General features: G+C 36.2%; 1 protein-coding gene across 2 annotated transcripts in view; it reads right to left on the bottom strand.

Annotated features, from left to right (window-relative positions):
- Cxadr (CXADR Ig-like cell adhesion molecule) overlaps positions 1–11,368 on the bottom strand; it is a 50,125-nt gene that overhangs the window by 1,619 nt on the left and 37,138 nt on the right. Inside the window, exon 8 of one of the 2 annotated variants that reach the window (XR_008721368.1) lies at positions 5,234–5,387. The exons of the other annotated variant lie outside the window; for it this stretch is intronic. The gene's annotated coding sequence lies outside the window, so the exon portion shown is untranslated. The remainder of the gene's footprint in view (positions 1–5,233; positions 5,388–11,368) is intronic. 2 annotated transcript variants of the gene reach the window in all.

Below are 11,368 nucleotides of genomic sequence, written 5' to 3'. Positions count from 1 at the left end.
ACACACAGATACAGAAATACAATAGTGAATTCTTAGCCCTGACAACTAAGTGGCCAATCTTGTGGAAAGCTATTATTTGTATTTATTTGTCTTTATTTTATGTGAATGGGTGTTTTGCCTGCACATATGTCTGTGCCTATGGGTCCCCATGCCTAGGGAAGCCAGAAGAGGACATTAGATCCTCTGAAACTGTGGTTACGGATGGTTCTTAACAGGGATGTATATGTTCTGGAAACCAAACCTCAGTCCTCTGCAAGAACATTAAGTATTAACCAATAATCTATCTCTCCAGCCCTGGGAAGGCTCATTTTTAATTTAATTGCATTTAAATAATTTTCTGTATAAGACTATGAACTTTATTCATCCTCTACCTGGTTTTAGTTTCAGTTCATATAATATAGCTCTCAGCAGGAAAGCTTTTCAGGTCTATAACTATTGAAAACAAATTACTATTTGGTAATCGGCTCCTAAGTTTTGGTAGGCATATGGTTCTCTTTATGGAAATTACAACTAAATTAATGTTTCCCTTACAGGATTGATCTAAATGAAGACTGGCAGCAGCTGCATAATTTCAGCTTAAAAACCTTATTAGAAAGTTTCAAGTAGGAGTGGTTTCTGAATGAATTTGTTTTAATTTCCCATTTTGTATTTGTAGGCATAATAGCAAAAGGTCTGAATTTTAGAGGTTAAGTTTTCAAACATGTATGTTTGAAAAATGTAAATTCTTTGGTAAGTTCTACAATATCATTAATAAAGTACTTGTTTATGTTATATATTTTTAACTAATAGCAAAACAGACTAATGTGCAGTATAATGTTAGACTAAGATAAAGCATTTATGTTGACTTCCAAGTCGTCAGCTCTGTGATAATTTGTTCAGTCCTCATAATCATCTCAAAAAAACTGTGCCATTTTAATTTCAGTTAAATAAGAACTCCAGTGCTCAAGATGACAGCAAGCTAAGTAACTTAAGCTTTACCTTAAAAAAGGATTTAAAAGCCTGTGCCCATGGTGCCTTGACACCACAACACTTTATCTGTGTAAACTCTACCAACTATTGGAACTTGTGAGGTTTTAGGTATTAGACCAGGATTAACAGAAGGAAACTTAGGCAGAGATTATATTAAGTGAAAATGAATACAAGACATTAGACATTAGTCTTTCATATTGGCCACTAAATCTTAGTTCCTTGTTTTGAACTATTCAGTTATGTCTGAGAAGGGGCATTAAAACCTTGACAGCAATTTTATTTGTTTGAACTGTAAGTCAGACTTCCATAGCAGTATGACCTAATGACTAAGAAAGCTACTGGTCAAGAAGATCCACATAAGAGAAATAATAGTAGCAATGCCCAAGGTAAGCAGTTTTGTTTTTTTTGTTTGTTTGTTTGTTTTTTGTAATTTAACCTGGAACATAATGTTAACAATTATTTTTGCCAGATTTCCCCGTCGTTGCTCTGGAATTAGACTCTGGTTAGTGAAGCAGTAACGTGGCTGTCCCCTGAGAAGCACAGCGTTAACCCTGTATTGTTATACATGCCACTTGTGGCAGTGACCGGGCCGTGGTTAATCCGAGGCAAGTCAGGGAAGGCTCCTGCAATTCCCGTGTAAAGTGTGTGCACTCTCAACATTGCAGAAATTGCTGCATGCTTCCCAGTGCATAACAGAAGCCATCTGCAACATATGGACCAAAGCAGAAACACTTAATAGTTACCAAAAGCATGAGGACTTGCAAAAGATAATGTCACTCTTAGTGTGGTTTGATATCTACTGCATGAGACAAAGTATACAACATCTTGTTTCTACACTCAAAATGGAATAGCTACAGAACTTCCCCAAAGGTTACAAATAATCATTGGGAACTTACAAATTTCATAAGACTTGAAAATACTTATGACACACATCAATAGAGCTCATAAAATGTAAATCAGTGAGATGTATGGATGAAAAGCATCTCTGCTATGTTAGCTGTCTGGTATCACTTCCGTAGTGCTGGGGCCGATAAATGTATCAGCTTCATTAGTAATAATGGATGAAAGATTTCAGATATTACACAAAGTTATTTGCCTGAATAACTGGGCAGCCAGGATTAATCATCCCCATTATTGTGTAAACATTGTACAATATACTCATGTACTGCAATATCCCATAGCTCCCTATGTAGTGCCCTCTTAATGCACACATCTTTCTGACATCAATTAAATAATTTAATTTATTGTTTAAAGATAAATGTTTAAAGATAATGTTCCTCACTGAGAACATGTGTAAAAGTAGAGATTTGAAGAAATAGTCTTTTGGAAGGCATTAACACTTGTGAAGTATGTATGTTTTCACCTAGTAACCATACTGCGAGAAAATTATCTACAGAAGTACTTAAATGGGGCTATCCTCTACGTAAAAGTTTAATAGATCTTTGGGTGACAAAAATAAAAAATAAAATAGCCATAGCAAATGAACAACCTTTAAATAAAATTTAAAAGTATGGAAATGCTATGTTGCTATGGAAAAAAAAAGAGTAAGTAAGCTTATAATGGTAAAATATTACAGGTGGGAACATGAGAATGTCTTCTCTTGAATGGTATGTGTATTGCCTGAATAAAATACTATGTTTGACAGTATATTCAGAGGAAGGAGAAAGGCTAAGTGTATATGATTTTGTTTTTCTATTCTGCATCTTCTTTGGATTTTTTCTGGTCAACATTAATACTCTAACTTTATTTTACTGGCTTGCCTTTTAAATTTAATTTTATTTTTAAGGGATAACAATATACTACCTGGTTAAAAAAAAGAAAATTAATACATCAGGGTTGGACAAGATAAACAGAAAGAAGGAAAGAGCCTGAGAGAAAGAAGCAGAATCAGAGACCCACTCTTTCACACATTCAGGAATCCCACAGAAACACCAAATTGGAAGCCAGAACTTTAACTGAAGGAGTAAAAACATTAAAAAAAAAATTATAAGTTAACCTGATTTATTTTTAACTAATATGAAAAATAGCCTGTGGACATACTTAGAAATACAGAGTTGATACACAAAATGCTTTGTCAGAGCATTTGCAGTAGTGACGGATTGTAATTCCCATGCTATGCAGGAGCATGAAGCCAGTAAAACCAAAACAACCCGTGATCTGGGTCCACTGAATAGGAAACACAATCATAGTGTTATGGTGGGTGGGAATACATACGAAAGGTAATAGACCAGAATGTGGCTTCCATGGCTGTGTGTGCTTGTTTCTTGATGCAAGGTCTGTGTGTTACAGACAGTCCTCTTACTTACTGTGTAGCTGAGAATGATGTTCAACTACCAATTCCTGTGTCTACCTCCAGAATGCTGGGATTATAGGCATGAGCCACCAGGCCTGGCTTAGAACTGCTTTACTGTGCTGACTAATATAAGACACTGGTACCTCCCAAGTATTAATGCTCAATATATTTGCATGAGGTGCCTGGAAAGTGAGTATAGAAAATAGTACTAATAGTACCTGTTTATTAGCTATCCATGTTGGCATATACATTGAAGTCTCAGCACTTGGGAGGCTGAGGCAGGAAGATTGCAAGTTCAAGGCCAGCCTAGACTATGTGGCTAGGCTCTGTCTTAAAATAACAACAACAAAAGTTTGTGTGGAGGAGTAAAAAAATAACCTAATAATGAAGATTATTTTATGATAGTTCATGTGTATGCATACACATAAGGAATTTTACCTAACCTGTTGAAAATTATATACCATAAGTACTTTCCCTAATAAACCTGTGTATACCCTAATACTATCTACTTTACAGAAGAGAAAACTGGGTATTTGTGCTACCCCAGGTAGTGTAACTAGAGAACCTTAAACTTAGACATTAAAGCTCTGGGACACTTGCTTTTAAAAGCCAGGTAATAGACATTTATGCATTGTCTTACACTGTTAATAATACTACATGTTTTTTTGTTTGTTTGCTTGCTTTTTTAAACAGTAAGGTATTATTTCTGGCCGATCTGTTAGGCTAGTAAAAATAAAACACATAAAAGTTGTTGGCCACAAGAGGGCATCAGATAACCTTTTTAGCATCAAAGCTAAAGGTTGGGTTCCAAGTAAATTTGAAAAGTTAGAGGTTATAGTCTTGAAATGCATCCTATAGTATTGGAAATTTTTAAGTGTTCCATACTTGTGTACAATAAAAATTTCTTTATCAGTTTGTCTTTTTGCTATAGAAGTGTTCCATACAGTAAAATTTACGTACAAAAGATAACATGAGACCCAAGACAACCTGAGACCCTTTATCCCTGTGGCATATAAAGCCACTGCTGAAAAGTTACAGGATGGAGAGAGGCACTTTTCATTCTATATGCCTATGCTTAGATTAGGATATGAATAAAAAAAAGTCTTAGTTTTCATACTCATACTAATAAGTATGTTCCTTAATTTGTTTAATCAGTCTTTGTCAATGAACTACTGTAAATCTCTTGGGAATGTCCCATCAAGTATGTCAGTACATATGTCAATATTTAAAGTGCTGGTGGTGATAAGAAGTATTCCCTTCAAGGTTTAGAAATACACAAATTAATCCCGACTACCAACTTTCTATATAAGTAAACCTGCAAAAGTCACCAAAACAGCCAAATGTGGTTGTTCGTGAAACTGAAAACTTTATTTTTATAGTACAGATCAATAAGCAGACACGTGTTCCACAAAGGTAAAAGTAAAGTGATCAGAATGAAATTGGGCTGGGTAACGGGATTAGGACAGTGCTTTGCCTAGCATGTATGAGGCCCCAGGTTTGAGCTCCAGCTTGGGAGGGAGTCTTCAATTTTTTAAATTGTTATGGTGGTTTTTACCCATGATCCCACCACTCAGGAAGCTGAGGCAGGAGGATTGATCCAAATTTGAAGCCAGTGTGGGCTACATAGTGGGTTCCAGACCAACCTGCATTATAGAATGAAGGCCTTTTTCAAAATGTATACTCTGTTTTTAATTTCATCTAAACTGACTGAAACATGAAAGATAAATTAGTTTTGTCATCTGAAATGTTTGTAAATGAAACCTACTGCAGGTCGGTATGGTTAATTGTAACCATATAGTAAAATTTATTTACAAAAGATAACTTGAGACCCCAGATACCCTGAGACCCTTTATTCCTGTGGCAGATAAAGCACTGCTGAAAAGTTACAGGATGGAGAGAGGCACTTTTTGTTCTATGTGCCTATGCTTTGTTTAGGATATGAATGAAAAAAATCTTAGTTTTCATACTCACACTTATAAGTATGTTCCTTAATTTGTTTAATCAGTCTTCGTCATTGAACAAATGAATACTCTCAGAGCTTGGGAGCCTGAGGCCAGGAGACTGAATATGAGGCCAGCCTTGGCTATATAGTGAGACTTTGTCTCAACAACAACAAAAAGTAAATCTAGACAAAGGAAGGGAAAAGTTATTGTTAATATTTCAATAACTAAACTACTTTTGGTGAGTAATTTTGACCATAGCATTTGTAAATGATATTACTGTTTAAATACAGGACATAGCAAGGGATTTGCTTTTGAAGTTTATAGTACAATCTCCCTTCCCTGACAACCAAGAATAGTAAACAAGGGCTGGAGAGATGGCTCAGCAGTTAAGAGCAGAAGCTGTCCTTCCAGAGAACCTGGGTTCAATTCCCAGCACCCACATGGCAGCTCACAACTGTAACTCCTGTTGATCTGACACCCTCATACAGACATACATGCAGGCAAAACACCAGTGTACAGAAAATAATTTTTAAAAAGAATAGCAAACAAATGCAACTCAATTTAGATATATTCCTTAAATATTTTAACATCATTGTACTTTTGGCCATTAAATTTTTATGTTCAAATGTTTTTCATAGTTAAATTATGATAAATCCTTCATAAGTTGGAAATAATTATAAACTGTAAATGCATTTAATATGCCAATCATAGCAACATAGTAATACACCCTAGAGTGTCAGTTTGTGACCTTGTGGCTGACTGGGAGCTATAGTCGGTAGCCTAGCATTTCCAGGAATATGGTGCCCTGTTTCACATTTCAGGAAACATCAGAATTAAAAGTGTGAATGTACCAGCATACAAGTTAAAGAATCCAAGTTGGGCTGTATAGAATTTTTCTGTTTGGAGGTGTCACTCAGGTACAGGGCTTGCCTAGCATGGTATTGTGCACATCAGGCAAGCGCTCTGCACTTGAACTACACACATCCCCAAACCTAGATTCAGATTTTTATTTTTGCTATTATCTCTTGATATTTAATATAGCCAAAATATACTAGTTACTTAAAATATGGAATCACAGCAAGTATGACAGACAGTTCCTTGCACACAATGCATAGCACTCATTGCACTGGGACCATTAGAGAGCATCAAGACAATCTAGGGCACCTATTGATAGCAGTGCTTCAAGTAGCTAATGAAGGAGCCTGTGAGGACACTGGCCTTCTTGGCTGCTGTTGCCAAAAGAAACTGGGAGAGGTGCCAGAGATCCCCACACTAACTGCCCTCCAGTCAGTTTTCCTCAACGCCAGGAAGCCAAGGTTTCTAGAAAAATACTAGACCACATTTTGTTTTATAAGGTGTTCTGAAATGGTAAAACCTTTCTGGATATTTTTTTCCAATATGTGTATGATGATACACCAAATTACAACGTTATATAATAACATTCCTGGTATTGTAGTTTTTAAAATATAATTTTATAATAATCAATAGTGGAATGTGCATATATATCAAGAGCCATGTGGGGTTGCAAAAGAGTATCGAACTGAATATAGGATGAGACAGCACATACATTAAATCTGCACTACAAGATTTCCTCCCTAAGACGACTAGCTTTATACTGCCAAACAGCCCAGGTAAGAAAAGGCTGAAGGTGCATCGTTAGTAAAAATTACTGTGTATTAACAAGCTCTAATTTGTGTTCATAGTAGATCCTTTTGTAGTACAACAAAAGGAAGGCGGTTAAAAAGCATTCTGTAAGGTGATATCTTATGAGCAGACCTGCGTGTCTGCTCCATTGAAGGGTACTTCAACATGGCTTCAAAGAATCCAAGAGGAATTCTATAAGGTAACTGAGGTCATGCTAAGAGTTCATAAGCCATATCTTTAATCAAACTATAAAGGAAAGCTGTTTTCTGTTTTCATTTGTCAACACTGTAGTGATGAATCATTTAAATGAGTTATTCTTGATGTTGAGGATTGGGCGGTCAATTTTGGACTGTATGCATGAGCAAATCACTGGTGGCTTGAACATCCTGATGGATTTCAAGTGTTGTGTCATGATTTGTAGAATTAATAACGTGTTGGAGAAAACTGCATAAAACACCACCTCAAAACCAGTCTCAGTTTGATGTCATTCCTACAACTGTCATAGACAATAAAGTTGTTTTTTTTTTTTAACATTTTAAAAGTCTGTTGGCATTCCCTTTCTCATAAAATTTGAATTGCTATTTAACTGGTTTTTCACTTAACAATGGCATATTGTTTGCCCATAACATTGTAAGAAGTTTCAGTCAGATTCATATAAACACATATTGAAGTCTTATTAGCTACTACACAGCAGATGCTAACTTTGCTGTGAACATGATGGAGGAAAAGACCTCCATTGACAGGAAAAGACCTCATTTATTCTCGGTGAACTTAAATTTTGACTTGTGTTAATGTTTCTGTGAATGCATGAAATTGCTCTACTTTTCATGCTAAAAGCCTGGTGCATGTTAGAAGAGCCAGCTTTACAACAGTTTACAAGTTGTTGTTACTGGTCTTGAGTCTTCTCTGTCCTCCACTGTTCCCTGGAAATGTTCTTACTGTTGACAGTTCTAGGACTGTGTGAGAGGGAAACTGTCCTACTTAACATTAAAAGAACAAAGTGCCAGTGGCCAAATTCATCTTAGAATAGTATGTGGCATTTAACCTAATGTCACATAATCACATTTTCTTTCAAAGGCAAAATCATTCATTCTCTCATTCACTTAGTTTGTGCTGATTCCTAAACTGTTCTAAGTAGAAATTCTAGCAACTTGAAGAAACTAAAGATAAACTGAAAAATACTGTGGTAGAAATACATTTGGTAGTGACTATGAATAAAATGAGAGCAGTTGTAAACTATCTACAACTAAGACTGAGAATTTACTTGTTGAACATTTTAATGTAAAGGTGTATCCAACTTTGAGAACTGTGACATCTATTTTTGTTTTTATTTTCTTCCCTTTCTTTTTGCACTGGCTGACAGAACTGGATGCTAAATACCAACTCAGAATATCTTAACACACACACACAGTCATCTCCCTGCTTCCTGTCAGACTGCGGTACCTATAGGGTTTGGCCCCTCATTTTCTTCTGCGCATAGGTGTGATCACATCCCAACCTTTTATCACCAATCCAGCATTCTCTCATGCTCCAGGTAAACTTAGGTATTTCAACATTGCCAGTTCTCTAGTCAAGTAAATTCTTTGCAGTCAGTGTTCAAAACACCGTTTTATGGGTTCATTTCCAACATTTACAAATCAAGGCTGACACTGCCATCTTCTCCCCTAAGTTGTCTACCAGCTTGCCTTCAACTCTTTGTCTACAGTACTGATTTTATGTTTTGGCTCAGGTATATAACTCAGTTGCCAGTTATTGCTTGGATTAAATTAAAAAAAAAATGTCTTCATGTGTTTTCTGCCTACAACAAAGTTGTTCTCAACACATTCAGTCTTCAGTTTTCTGTTCCACGTTAGTTTTCCATTCAGGTGCTACAACTTAAAACCTAATATTCCTTCCTCTCTCTTGTGAACAAATCCTGACACTACAAACTTTTAAAAATGAATAGGATGTGCTTTAAAACACATACTTTTCATTATATAACTAGATTTTTTTCATTTTGTTCATTAAATAACCTATTCACAAACATTGAATTTAAAGTGCAGCTTTTTGAAGAGGAATTGGGAATAGAAATATCCTGTGTCTTGTATTTCACACTGTACCGCCTGCATTATTACGTTTTGAAAAACTAAAAAGCTAAAGAAACCTAGTCAGACGCAGTTACTGTGTTTTAGAAACAGATCTTTTGGTCCTGCTTCCCCGAAAAAGTTATTTCATCTTCTCAGCAAGACTCATAAAATATGTTCATTGACAATTCATCTACTTGCACTTGACAATTTCATAAGTTTAAACTGTGTAGTGCCATGTGAACTTTTTTAAGATTGCACTCTGGAGAAAGGACTAGGCGAGTGAGAGTTACCACTTTTTGTTGTTAGTAAGTCACTGTAAATGAAAGCTGGGTGGTGGCGGCACACACCTTTAATCCCAGCCTTTGGGGAGGTAGAGGCAAACAGCCAGAGCTACAGAGAACCCCTGCCTTGAAAAACAAAAACCTACTGTATATTAAACAGGAAACCCTTTGGGCAGATAGTCCACATTGACTGTTTCATTAGGGCCTTCCTTTGTAGTTTGCAATCATCACTATTATGGGTTAAGCTCTTCCCCATGACCAAATTCCTATGTAGAAACAACTCTTCATGACAGATACTACAGGTACTTCAGATGAGGTCTTCTGTGGGTGTAAACACAGTATAACTGATGTCCTCAAACAAAAAGGAAATAAGGACAGAGACAGGTACTTATAGAAGAAAAATTACAGCCTGTGGATGAGCCAAGGATGGATGTTAGGAACAGCCCATCTCATAGTTCATAAGGGAGCTATCCCTGCCACGACCTTGACCTTGGCCCTCTGGCCTCCAGAACTGTGAGGCATCAAGTCTCTGATACTCAAGCTTTACCATTTGTGGTAGTTTGTTATCTAAGGAAGCCTAGCAAATAAGTATAGTCAGAGAGAAATCACTTGTAAATAAATAATTTCAGAAGACAAGACATTTAAAGACTTGAAGACAACTGACATAGTGCTCTAAGGTTTTTGTTTTGTTTTGCTTGAAAACTAAAAAGTTCTAAGAAATTATCTTTTAGGTATCTTAGCATGTTCCCCTAATTTTTTTTTAATAACAAATAGGATATCAAAATTAGGCAATGTGCTTCCTAGACTAGCATTTATTTCTCAGCTTTTCAATAGCTTTTTAAGTCATGCCAGCCAAGGAAAGGACTTTTTTGGTGTTTTCTATACACTACTTAACATGGAAAAAAAAAAAAAAAAATCAATGAAATGAGCTGGCTTCTATTTCAGAGACACCAGCAGAAATATTAAAAACTCTTGAGCTTGGTTTCTAGGGCTGACCAATCATTTGACTGTTGCCATTATTGCCTTTTGAAATTATATTCAGTTATGCCTTAGACACTAAAACACTTTTATTTAGTGATACGTTACTTTACATTCAATGTTTCAGTGTTTAGCCAGTTTTGCTTTTACTCAATTAGCCAGGACTATTTTCTAGTCTTTTAAGAGTTATTAAGGCTAAAATATGATCTAAGGTAAATGTATTCAATTATGCACCATATAGTTTCACCTGACTTTTTACTGTAATATGGACTTTGAAATTCAGATTTGAAGTTCCCTGTATCAGTATCAGCATCTCAAATGTCAAGAATGAATACAATTAATTTTCATTAGGCCAAGTCTCTAAAACCTTCTAATATCTCCTAAAGTAGGTAACTGCCACCATTTTAAGCTCCATGAAACTGCAGTTAAGCAGCCAGCAATCTTCAGCATTCCAACATGGCTTCTTTTATAGCCTGTGCTCTTCATCTTAGCCCCAGAAGGAACTTTCACATTTTGTATAAGCCACTCACTGGTTTTCAAGTGGGCCTGATTGACCTTCTACCCTGCAGCAATGCAGGGACAACGGCAACGTTTAAAGACACTTTTCATTCAACTGTGGTGGAGGCAAAGGTACTGACATCTAATGAGTAGCGGTCAGAGGTACCACCACCATTCTAAAATGTGCAGGACAGTTGCCTATAGACAGCTATCAGGCCGAAATGCTAACAATGTCCAGGCTGAGAAACCAGTTACTAACCAAAAGTAATTCCTCAACATGTATTCTTACGGAAACTTCAATGCCTCATTTTCTTAAAATCAACATCTCAAGCCCGTGAAAATTGCTTTAAACCATGAGATGTTTGTGGCTGTGATCTGAATGTTTATGTTCTCCTGAAAATCTTATCTTGAGCCCTCAGTGGCTATAGCGTGTGATGGGGAGGGTTGGAAAATGACAGCCATGAGGGCCTCAACCCCTTGATTGGAATCGATGTCCTTATAAAAGGCATGAAAGAGCTCTTCTTCCCCATTCTACTTTGGTAAGACATAGCAGAACAAGCTCTTATCAGACTCTTGCTTGGGTTTCCCAGCTTTCAAAACTTTGAGTAGAATTTGTTTATCAATAACTCAGTATTAAGAGATTCTTTTAAAGCAGTAGGAATGAAAAATGTTTATGTGTTCAATATGTATTTGACT

This window comes from Psammomys obesus, unplaced genomic scaffold (assembly GCF_907164565.1).
Source record: "Psammomys obesus unplaced genomic scaffold, mPsaObe1.curated_primary_1811, whole genome shotgun sequence".
NCBI classification, from domain to species: Eukaryota; Metazoa; Chordata; class Mammalia; order Rodentia; family Muridae; genus Psammomys; species Psammomys obesus.
This window is presented reverse-complemented; position numbering and strand designations above follow the sequence as displayed.